Raw genomic sequence first — 12769 nt, 5'->3', positions numbered from 1 at the left:
GCCTAATACAATCATTAGCCCAAATTTCAAAAGTAGGATTATTAATAAGGGGTCCTTGTAGCAACCAATGATCAGTCAAGAAGAGAATATCCTCCCCATGAACCACTTTCCAAACTACCTTAGCCTTGGCCAACTCTCTTGCCTTAAAAATACCATTCCAAATAATAGGCCCACTTTGGGTGTCCTCATTGTTTAGAAAAAACTAAATTGAAGGTCTTCTAAGATACTTATTAACAAAAATATCTCTCCATTCCCCAGTACTATTAAAGACGTGCCAGATCTGTTTGGCTAGGAGAGCCATATTGAGATGCTTTAATTTCTTGATACCCAATCCACCATAGCACTTTGGAAGATAGACATTATCCCATGCCACAAGGGAATATCTTTTCCATCCTTTGAGACCCTACCACAAAAATTTACTCTAAATCTTTTCCATTTTCTCTGCAAATTTAACTAGAATCCCAAAAAGTCTCAAGGCATACATTAAGATGTTTTGAAGAATAGATTTAACCAAAAGACATTTTCCTACTTGACTAAGAGAAGCCCCTTTCCAATCCACTAGCTTCTTACTAAACCTATCAATGATCCCATTCTAGAAGGAATCAGGAGGCTTAGTACCCAAAGGGAGTCCAAGATAGGTAGAAGGAAGCTTTCCCACTCCACATCCAAGGGTCCTTGAAATTTTCCTCTACCTATCCTCTGGAATATTAATTTCCAATTAATAAGTCATCAAGATCCTCTAGTGTAAAAATATAGAATCTCCTTCATAACCTTAGCCTCCTTGACTAAAGCTTACCCTCCCATTATAGTGTGATCCAAAAACTGCTGATGGGAAAAAGGATCACACCTAGAGGAAGGTTTAAACCCTTTTAGCCTTCCTATTTTTTTGTTCTTCTCACTTAACCTTGTAGCACATTCTGCCAAAATAATGAACAATATAGGCAAGAGGGGGTCCCCCTGTCTAAGCCCTCTTGTTAGTTTGAAAAAATTAGGAGCACCATTAACCAAAATAGAAAGAGAAGAAGTAGAAATTAGATGAGATATAAGCTTATAAACTTTATGATCAAAGCCAGAAGTCTGGAGCACCAAACTAAGGAAAGTCCAGTCAACCCAATCATAAGTTTTTGAAAGATCTAGTTTGAGAAGAATTCCATCTCTCTTTCTAGCTTCCATTGAATGGATAACTTAATGCACCATCATAATCAAATCCAAAATTTGTCTTCCAGGGAAAAATCTTGTTTGTTGCTGAGATATGATCAAAGGAAGAATTTTAATCATTCTAGAGGTTAGCACCTTTGAGATAATTTTGTAGAAAGAGTTACACAGGCTGATAGGTCTAAATTTATTCAAAGATTCACCTCCAGGAGTTTTAGGAATGAGGACAAAAAAAGTAGAATTAATCTCTTTTAGAATACTTCTAGCTTCAAAGAATTCCCAAACAACCTTCACAACATCTTCCATAACTACCTACCAGTAAATTTGGAAGAAGAAGGTAGGTAATCCATCCAAGCCCAAGGACTTATCTATTAGCAAGGAAAAAAGAGCTTCTCTAACTTCCTAAGCATTTGGTATAGCCCTCAACATTTTATTGTGATGGGGTTGAATAATCTATGGAATACATGAGACAATTTAAGTTTGATCCAACTTTGATAACAAGGGATCCTAGGATAGAAGAGAGGAGAAATAGGAAACAACCTTAGCAAAAATTTCATTCTCTTTTGTCAACACATCCTACCCCTTTTTTAAACCAAAAATTTTGTTATTAGCTTTGTGCTTTAGAGTAGAAATGTGGAAAAACCTTGTGTTATGATCCCCCTCTTTCAGCCAGTTAATGCTAGATCTTTGCTTCTAGAACTTCTCTTCCTTACTTATAGTATTGTGCAAGTTAGAAAGACTAAAAAACTCAACATTCCTATTCAAATCATTGTACCCTTCCTATTGAATAATATCCTAAATTGAGGTGAGTTTGACAAATAGATTATCTTTGTCATGAAAAATATGTCCAAAATCCATCTTATTCTAGACTTTTATCATTCTCTTCACATTACTCAACTTCTTCACAACTCTAAACATGGAAATACCTTCCACTTCTATCCTCCACTAGTGATATACTTTATTCAATAAATTAGGATGTAAAGTCCACATCTTTTCAAACCAAAAAGGGAAGTTCCTTCTTGGTTATATAGATACAACCGAGAGAGATATAGGGGAGTGATCAAAGCCTACTCTAGGAAGTAGAGATAATTTACAAGAGAAAGACTGTAACTAGTCTAGAGAGATAAGAGCTCTATCCAATCGAACCAAAATACACTCCCTTCTAGTTCCTTTATTTGACCAAATAAAAGCTCCTCCTGATAGATCAAAGTCCAAATAGGCCAAGCTATTTATGAAATTGGAGAGGTCCATTTTACTTTTCCAGTCAAGTGCCAAACCTCCCTTCTTCTCGTCATTCACTAATGGAGAATTAAAGTCCCCCATAATAATACTTTTTTTATGCTACTAGTCTAAACCAAATCATAAACTTTAGACCAACAATTCTTCCTCTCCCTTTTGGAATTAGGAGCATAGACATTCAAAAGGAAGCAAAAATCATTGGAGGACATATGGAACACTTTACAAAAAAAGGATGTTGCCATCATTATAAAAAGTAGTGAATCTAAACTGCTTATTATTGAAAAGGGTTAGTAATCCTCTAGATGCTCCTTCATAATCTGAGGCTTTGTCACTAACATTATTACTGAAAGAAATTTTACCCAAGCTCTCTTTCTTCATCTTAGTTTCTTGTATCATTAGAATATCAGGTCTCTGATCTCGAATCATATTCCTAATGATTTCCTATTTATGGGCTCCATTAAGGCCCCTTATATTCGAAGAGATTATCTTCATTTAAAACTAGGGGAGCACTCTAGAAGAGTTCTTTGGTTCCCATTTGCCAAACTTCTTGTGGTCTCATCTTCTCTGACTTGGCTAACATGTCTCCTTCCTCTAAATCTTGACCTTTTTCCCAAGTCTAGTTTACTATGACTCTTGGTCTCAGCTAGTGAAACCAAGGAAGGTTCCTGATTGATTTTCTTTTTAGGCTTAGGAGATAAGGATTTTTTCCTCTCTAATCCCTTTTCTAGGTTGCATGAAACATTTGGGGCCTTCCTAGGAGATGAAGGGAGATCCAAGACATCCTCTTGTTTTTCCCTCGCTACCTCCCCTTCAAAAGAGACTTGTTCCCCCACTTCTTGTGTTTGAGTATCTGACACCATAATTTCATAGGGTTGGCTTTCTACCTTTGTCCTGGTCTCCTTCCTCATTACTTAAGCAGTAATCAATATTGCTTCATTTGCCACCTTGGATTTTGAAAATCCAGGATTAGCCTCCTCTTTTGAGAATCTAGGATTCATTGTTAGATCTTCCTCCTCTCTAGTAGATGAAACAACTATCTTATCTTCATTTGAGTCTCTAAGGACTGTCTCTTTTCTTCCATCAATAGGGACTTCAACTATCTTTTCTAGTTCTTCCACTATCTTTGTTGGTTCTGTGGTCCCATTAATCTTTAGTGCTAGTTCAGCTAGTACATTTATCTTTGGTCTAGACAAGACATCCTTGTCTACCCTAGAATTCATGTTGGATGGTTTATTCCATCTTGTTGGCTCCTAATTTAACAGTTTTACAAACAAACAAGAAACTAGACAAATGCATCTAAGGCTAGCAAATTCCTATGATGAATGCACCTGACTGCAGTCTTGGGCCAACTATAAGGCCTGACCCTTCTTCACTTCAAGCTCTGTGAGACCTACATGGGTTAAACTTGAGGTTCTAAGATATGGTACTAGTGCATTTAAGACATAAATCTAAAGCTATTTATTGCAGATGAAAACCCCTTATATCTCCTAATAACTCATGCAATAATAGAGATATACAGTAGCTAAATGCAAATCTGTTAATCACATAAGTTGAGTGAGGGTTAAAAATTTAGGTCCTTCAACATGAAAGGGAAAGAATGTTTGATTAATAATATTGAATTCAATAAACCCCTAATATGTAGCAGCAAGAACTAACTAACCCTATAGTTGATCAGTGCCTTAACCATTGGGAAAATCCATGAATCAAATGCATACATATGAATATCTAATACTCATTTATATATTTAGATATATGATCTATCTATTTACTTTGTAAATAAACATTTGTGCTCAATCTAAACCTCATTCTTACATGATATCCCCATCAACAAACTTGCAACCCAGCCTGAAGCATTAACATAACTTCTTGGGTTATAAGCAACAATGAAATAACATACAACCTTAAGGGACTACAACTACAACCTAAGCTCTATGTCAAAGATTATAAAACATTGAAGATCACTGATGAAGGAGACAAGATCCAAGATGAAACTCAACCATCTATTGTTCTTTGTATTGATTTCCTTGAAATTATACAGTCATATGCATGAAATGAAAACATAGAAAAAACCTAATAGATCTAAACTATCTGTATTATCCTTTCTAATGTTGTTAATACAAGAGAGAATGTGCTGAAAGAAAATGGTTTCACAGTCATGGGAACACATCAAAATCTAGAACCAGGACCTGGTATCACATCAGTGAGTGGTTTTTTCTCCAAAAATTGGAACCTCTCTAATGAGAAAGAATGAGAAAGATATAGGTTGAAGGAACTCTAGGATTGAATTTGCAATCGACATGTGTCCCTTTAGAATTCTTCCTCAAGAAGTTGAAAATAATATTTCTACCTTCTCTCCTTAACTGCTAGAATCAAAACTCCATCATTTGGTTTCCAAAAGTAAGAAATATCTCAATGAAAGACAAATATCTGATAATTGAAACCGAATATGTGCCAAGTTACCAATTTGGAGCCAAAACACAACAAAGCCTTAAAATAATCAGATACAAGGACCATTGAATATGTTTTAAGGTATTTCTTTACTGAATTCTCCGATTGGCAACTCAAAACACCTGATGAAACACACAAATGAACCAGAGAGACAAAACCTCCTCTAGCTCAAACAAACGGCTTCCTATGCAAAAACTGACCTCAGAAATTGAAAAGTTCATCTTTTTTTTTATTCCAACGGTATATAATATCACTATATTTGCTTACCAAGAACCCCTTGAAAGCCAGTTTGAAAAACACTCCCCTACTACTAGAACACTCAGGTCAACATTTTAAAATTTTAAAATTTTAAAATTATCTAACGTTAAGACTTTAGAATAAATGCTCTTTTGATTTAAAATCTATGACGTGCAAGTTTTAAGGAAAAATATTAAATTTTGCATTTAAAAAGACATTTTAGTTTTCCCTCTGCCTTCAAATTTTAGGTCAACTAGGTTTGACTGAGTGCCACATGTCACTACATGATTGGCTTCTCTGCACACCTGCCACATCACCATCTATCCTAGCTTGTTGACATGTGTCAGCCACCTACAAGCTCGCATTTCTTAAGTAGCATACATCTCTAAAATGTGGGCATGTGCTATCCATTGGATCTACCACATGGTACAATCCTATGCATTCATTGTTTGATCTTCTGTCTGGTGCCATGCCATCTATGAGTGGGGCCCGCTGCCACTTGTCCAAATTCTGCATGCCCGCATTACTTAAACAGTGAACATTTTGGTTTTACGGGTGTGCCCCCATCGTACAATATCCCACATGACACAATCACGTTGCACGAGTCCACAATAGTGTCTTTGAACTTTCATTTAAAATTTCTCCATGGTCGGATCTAGCTGGTGTCACACCGGTGGTGCCCCTCACATGGGCACTACCTTTCAAAAGCACCTCTCTTAAGGAACTATGCTTAGTGAGATGAATAGTATTTAAATACTTTTTATTTCCCCCCATAGAGCATGTGGGATATATGTTTTCTCAATGCCCTTTTGGTATTTCATTGCCCTGCTTCCATGCGTGACTGGTACTGGTATCGCGTGAGATGTCTTTATTTTCAATGCAAATTCCTTGGATAGGTGTGGATTTCATTTCAAACACTTCTTCCCTGAACACCATGACTCCTTTATTTAAGATTGTTGGTCGGCTCTACTCACGCCTTGTTTAACATAGGGTCTTTTTGCTTCTAGCTGTGGGTGGCATTTCCTCATGACACTACTCCATACGTGTTCATGTGTTAGATTTCTCTTAAAATGCAATGTAAAACCCCAATCCTTGCTATCATGAGCCTTCACTAAGTGCCTTGAATGTCCCCTACTCTCCTATCAAAGCCATGGGGATCTTTAGACTCTTGCATGGGTGTCCTTTAACATGGAGTTCTCTTCTAACAGTGCTTGTGTCAGGCGTGTGTCTTTTATGCTATGACTTTAAACTTGTTTTCTTGCATGGATGAGAGCTAGGTAGATTCTTCCTTTTAGAGTCGACTCCCCTACCTTTGACCCATGTGAATGCTCTGCCTTTTACATTAGGCAACTTCATCTACCTCTACCGCCTTCCAAACAATGACAATCTTCCTTATGAATCTGCTGGCTCTTTAATAGCTAGCCATTCTTCAATGTCCAAATAAACTGGCAGGAGTTAATGAGAAACATTCCAAGTGCCCACTAAATTTTTTATGGCATGAAGCTCCTTTAAGATGGTATTTTTTCTAAAGAAACTCTTCAAACCATTGCTCATGCAAGTTCCTTCTTATTTAGCTGACTTCTTTTAAACTCACATGCAGTTTCATTTTTCTTGCCACAGTTTCCACAATTGAAATCCTCATACATGTGTTACTTTTAAATGTCATAGCATGTGTGTATCCTGCTGTTGACTGCATGAGTTCTTCTCATAGACTTGTGTGGGATGCTTTGATAACTACTCTGAGGCATGCTCATGGACTTTGGCTTCTATTCATGCATGGATTCCTCCATTTGCACAGACCTCCAAGAAATCTGCCCTTGCTCATGAAAACTTATGCATATAAACTATTGAACTGTGGTAATATATGGTAATGAAAAAGCCATCCCATTTAAGTCTAATAGATTAATTTTCAATAGAGTCATTTCCATACTATGCACTACTAGGGAATACAAAGGTTCAATATTGTATGAACTACCAGGGGCAAGGAAGATTTAAATTAAAGCCATTCTCATCAAAATAATTGAATCAATATTTAAACTAATCTAAAGTTTTCTTCCCATGTGTTGGCCCCCCTTTTTTTAAATCCAACACCAATCTCTTTCTTATAATGAAACTTTTTAGGCTTAGCACAACATGTTCCTTGGTTTATGTGGAGAAATGGGTCGTTAGGATTATGCTTCAAGGGAATGCTCTCATGTTTTGAAAAATCTATTGAAAACTTGGAATAAGTTCAATTATTAGGTTCACACCCTTTTTCCTTCATGATTCATTATGTCCCTTTTGTCTTTGTTCATAATCTGACATAAACAGTTTGGCCCCAAAGTAGGTCTGACTAAAAAAATTTTTGTTTCCAGACAACTGAACCTTCAAACTAATCCATTAACCTTTTAATATTGACTGGAATTGATTTCAAGCATTAATTTGATCGTCAAAACTCATTTACCCACCTCTTACAAACTATGAATATAATGCCAGAGGGTCCTCTGTCTACCTTTGAAAACTGACCCAAACCTCTGACCAGGCTTTGAAAATTGGCACACTAAATCTCTGTTCTGCATACTTGCACTTGTTGAATCTTGTCTCATGAAGAATTCAAGGTCAAAAGATATTAACCATCAAAGTTGAACTTTCAGAATCACCTGCAAGTAAACAAATCAAAAGACAACAAACTGGGTATGGATTTGGCTTTGAAAACTGGGTAGATGGACAATTAGGAAAATGAAAAATGGGGTGTTGGTTCTCTGTCATGAGGAGAGTATGGATCTATGATTTGGGCTCGCAAAAAATAACTAGACGCAAATTGGCGAGTAGTCAAAGTGGGCTACTCAAATTTGATGACTAGAAATAATGGTAAGAAAGCATTTTTTGCATATGAAGTTGATTTGGAAAAGTGTGAAAATGGATTCGTCAAGATTTGAAAATTGGAACACTTAAAGTATTTTCAGAGGACAACACAATGATACAATCCATTTGACCTCACCTATCATAGATTAGGAGTTATGACATCATGAGTAGGGGTTCCAAAAAATCTGCAAATACTAACACCAGTGAAAAGATAGAAATTGCATTTGGAATCGCATTTGAAAATTGATCAAACGGATTCTTCATAAGCTAAAACTTGAAACATAACAAGTCTCTGACCTCTATAATACAAAACAAAAAGAAATTTCACATTTTGGTCAACTGGGTCAAAATTATAGCACGTCAAATAGGGCTTCCCAGAATTCATAATTAATTGCAAAAGCATGAAAATAGTAATTGACCAACTTCTAGGGATTCAAAACCTAGTCAAATGAACTCAAAATGACTCAAAATCTGAAACATAAGTTCTCGGGTATGAACACTAGATATTCCTAAAGTGGCAAGTGATGAAACATTTCTGGGTACAAGATATTCAATGACAAACATAGCCTCTTATCACTATTTGACACAAGGTGGAAATGCAGATTTGGAACTAGCTCGAAACAAGACTTCACAAAATGGCTTAGAATGTCAATTTAACTTCATGAAACACATAGACGCACTGAGTGGAAGGTTCTAGAAGTATTAAACACCTCTTAGGCCTCAGAATGACAGTCAAGTACAATCTCATTTAAAAGCATTTATAGGGCTCAATTTTCTTAGTAGTGCTCAAAATTTGGGCTACAATTTTGAGCTCCAACATGTCCTTTGATAGGAGCATTTAACACCTCAACCTTCTGGTCACCCTTAATGTCGTTCCTTTTCTAAATCTTTTTACCCTTTCCTTGGGAAGAAGATGGAATATTTTTCCTTTCAAGTTTAACCTTTGGCCACTGATTTGCCTTATGTCCAGATTTTAGATAGTGAAAACAAGCAAATGGGATACTTTCATAGACTAGCTATTGTGTATGTGTTCCCAACTTAGAGTTAAAGCTCACAAATTCTAGCATGTCATCCCCTTCCTTGACACTGATACATATCCTTTCATATGTTAGTCTACTTCTAGAAGTTGTTATCGGGTCTATTGACAAAAGTTCCCTAAAGGACTTTGCTACTCCCACAAACAAATCCTCATTCTAGAATTCCAAGGGTAGCTCTAGAAGTCTAACCCAAACTGGTGCTTACACAAAGAATGATTCATACAAATCTAGTTTCGATGACCATTTCTAAAGCACACAGGTAGATTAACCTATACTCCAAGGTCCTTCACACAGGATGTTAGACAAGTCCTCTTTACAAGTAAAATCAAAAGACAGGAAGCCTTTTTTCATAGCCATAACATTGACCTATCCTTTAAGATGCCTTTTCTTTTGAGTGAAAGATCTCACTATGTCTATGTTTGGCCTTTGCCCAATAAAATTTCCCACCAGAGTGGAAGCCATTGAAGCATTACTGTGGTCTACTAGCTCAACTAGAATAAAAATCGCACAAGACCCCTTATCCAAGCTAGAATGAATCTTAACCAGAGGGAAGGAAGACTTACTAGAGGGTTTAACACCAAAAAGAGATAACCATTTTGCCAAAAACCTAGGTCAATCCACCTTGGGTGGTAGAGAAGATTTTTTTGGACCTTTGCTCTTGTCACATGGGTCCCCATCCATTCTCCATTTCATCTCCAAAATCTGCAATCCCCTGACACTATGCAAACCCCTCCTTTAGTCCTGGTTTCTGATTTCCTCCTCCCTATGGAATCCTACCTAGGAGAGGTTTCAAATTTTGAAAAGGCACACTACGCCATCCTTTTTCCTATCCACTCCCACTCCTTCTTTCCATACTTCCTAACCTTTTTTCAAAATTTTATTAACCCTCAGAGTTGTTTTTTAGACAAGAGGTGAGACCACATGGTTTGCCAAAGAGTATAGTTTTAGATTGAGATACCAAGTTTGTTACATATCTTGGCATACATTATGGAATAAGTTGAAGACTGAGTTGAAATTCATTTCATCACATCATCCACAAATTGATGGAAAAATAGAGGTGGTGAAGATGAGTTTGAGGAATTCACTGAGATATTTGGTTGGAGATAAGCCAAAAGGATGGGATCTTATCTTACCACAGGTAGAATTTTCATGTAATAATTCTTCCAACATGAGTATTGGTAAATCACCATTCCATATGTATATGGGAATAGTCCCATAAATGCTTCTAAATTGAGACAACTAGATAAAGAAGAAATAAGTAATGTTGAAGCAAAAGATTTTGCTAAACATTTGGAGAATGTACATGAGGAAGTGAAGAAGCACATTACAAATATGAATATGTAGTGCAAGGCTAAGATAGATGTAAAAAGGAGGAATAAGGAATTTAGATAGGAAATGATGTCATGGTTTATCTAAGAAAAGAGTATTTTCCAATGGGTACATGTAATAAGCTAAAGATGAAGAAGTTTAGACCATGCAATATAGTGAAAAGGAATGTGATTCGAGGAATGCCTATGAAGTAGAGTTTCCTGCTAAACTGGATAGTTTACCAATATTTAATATTTTAGGTTTGATAGGGTATCATGAAGGAGGAGATGGAGATGAAGTTGTTGAAGCATAGTGGAGTATTCCAACAGCTAGCTCAACTGTAAAGGAGACTTAGGAGATATTGGATAGTTGTGTTGGAAAGAGCACACAAAATAGAACATATGAAGAGTATATGATCAAATGGAAAGGGAGACAAGTAGAGGATTCATCATGACTAGCAAGGGAGGAGGTTGGCCATCTTGGTTTTCCTCTAAACACCTAAGACATGACGAGGTTTCGTTTCTAATTACCCAAAGTGTCTAATGTGGGAGAATCCTAGGTGTAAGAGAATCTTGAATAAGGGTTGTCTCAATGCAAAGTTGTTATTTGTGGAGGCTTGTTACTTAGTAAGTCAGTCAAAAAAGCTCAGAGTGTCCTAATTTCAGAGGTAGATGAGCACCTTGGATATATTGGCCTACCAGTTGAGGCTTAGTGCCATATCATGAGCATTCATGAAGTTAATGCAACAACCAAAATATCCAAAAGAATTGTCAAAGGTGTATCAAGCTGACTCTATATGTAATTTTAGAGTTAGTCAGTCACAAGGGTTAGAATTTGATGTCTACAAAATTCTTGGGTAGTGTAGAAATGCCTATATAAGGAATGCCCATACATTGTCTAGGACAACTTTGGGTGATAGATCACAACTTTGCGTTGCAAATTATTGTAACTTGAAAGTGCCCATGTGGGTTTGCATTTTGTATTTCAAAATTTTGTAAGTTTACTTTTGTGGCAATAATAAGAATCCCATATTTTGTTCTTGTCAATTGTTGTTATTTCTTTGTTTATGTTATATGTTTATAGTATTAAGGGGAATGCCCTTCATCGACTATTCTTCATTGGAGTTGTATTCACATATCAGGGATGCTATTACTCAGTTTATAATTCAATGGATTTTTGTGCACAATGGACTGCATTCCATCTCAGGGTTGTTGCCCTTGTTGTAATCACAGGGTTGGTACCCTTTTGTATCTTTGAGTAGTAAGCTCTAGGAAATATGCCTAAATGTTTAGGCATTTCCTTTGTACCTTGAACATGGTATTTGTGTTAGTACAAATTATCTCATAGGTTTGATCCCCATCGAGGTTTTTCCCTTATCTAAATTTCCATGCAAAAAATGCTCGTGTTATGAACTATGCTTTGATGTTTATTGTTCTCATCTAAGTTTTAAGGTGAAGAATTATCTAAGGTTTCTAAGTTTGGAACGCAACTGATCCCTCTCTCCCTTCCACCCCCCATAGTTGTGTGTGCTACCTCACTTCTAACAATTCTAGATAATTAAAATGAATTAGAGATTACCCTTTTCTACAATGCCATATACAAGTGTAATTTGAAGTATTTTTTAACTCTTAATCAATGAGCAGTAAGTAGTTGGAGGTCAATGCCATGAACCAAAGTTAATTTGTTTTAAAGTTAAGGTTTATTTCATACCACAAAATCAAACAATGCCAATTCGTACTCCAAAACAAACATAAATAAATGAATACTCAAAATTGAAAACTATAATTGAATCATAAATATGTTTGGAGTATTAATAAGATTCACCTTAGAAAATATTAGATACATGGAATTTCTAGAGTTTGTAATAATAAGTCTTGGTAGTATCTAGATTTAACTGTGTTAAATATTTGTATTATTAATATTTCATATCATGTTTCATAATTCGCCATTAGAACAAAAGAGGAAGAAAAGAATGATCATAGAATATAATCCAAAATGATTATTAAAATTGGTAACACAATTAAATCTAAAGACTAAAAAAACTTCTAAAAACACACTCACTTTCAACATATATTAATTATAATAAAGTTTACATAATCAAAACATCCACAAAAAAAAAAAAACAAAAGAATAGTAGAATGTTCACTTTAACATCAACGAACTTCTATAAAACTTGTACAATTTTTAGACTATTCTATCATAAGGCAAGTGAGAATAATGTTATTGATCTCAATTTAACATTCATCCACCATTGAATATGATGTTCTTAACTAAGTTTTAAATCATTTTTATCTTCAAAAAATTCCCGAGAATAGTCCTTCCCATAATCGTTTCAAAACATCAAAATCCAATACATTTGTTTTCCACTAATTATATGTCATTATAGCACTTTGATTTTCCAAAGAACGTGGTTGGAGGAGACTTCACTATTTCATCTAATTCGACATTATAAGGCCATGATTTAAATGTCTCGTTCTTAGGGAAAAGCAATGCAAAGGCAT

The sequence above is a fragment of the Cupressus sempervirens genome, chromosome 9, assembly GCF_028749045.1.
Source record: "Cupressus sempervirens isolate cs-2001-9-10 chromosome 9, ASM2874904v1, whole genome shotgun sequence".
Taxonomy (NCBI): Eukaryota; Viridiplantae; Streptophyta; class Pinopsida; order Cupressales; family Cupressaceae; genus Cupressus; species Cupressus sempervirens.
This window is presented reverse-complemented; position numbering follows the sequence as displayed.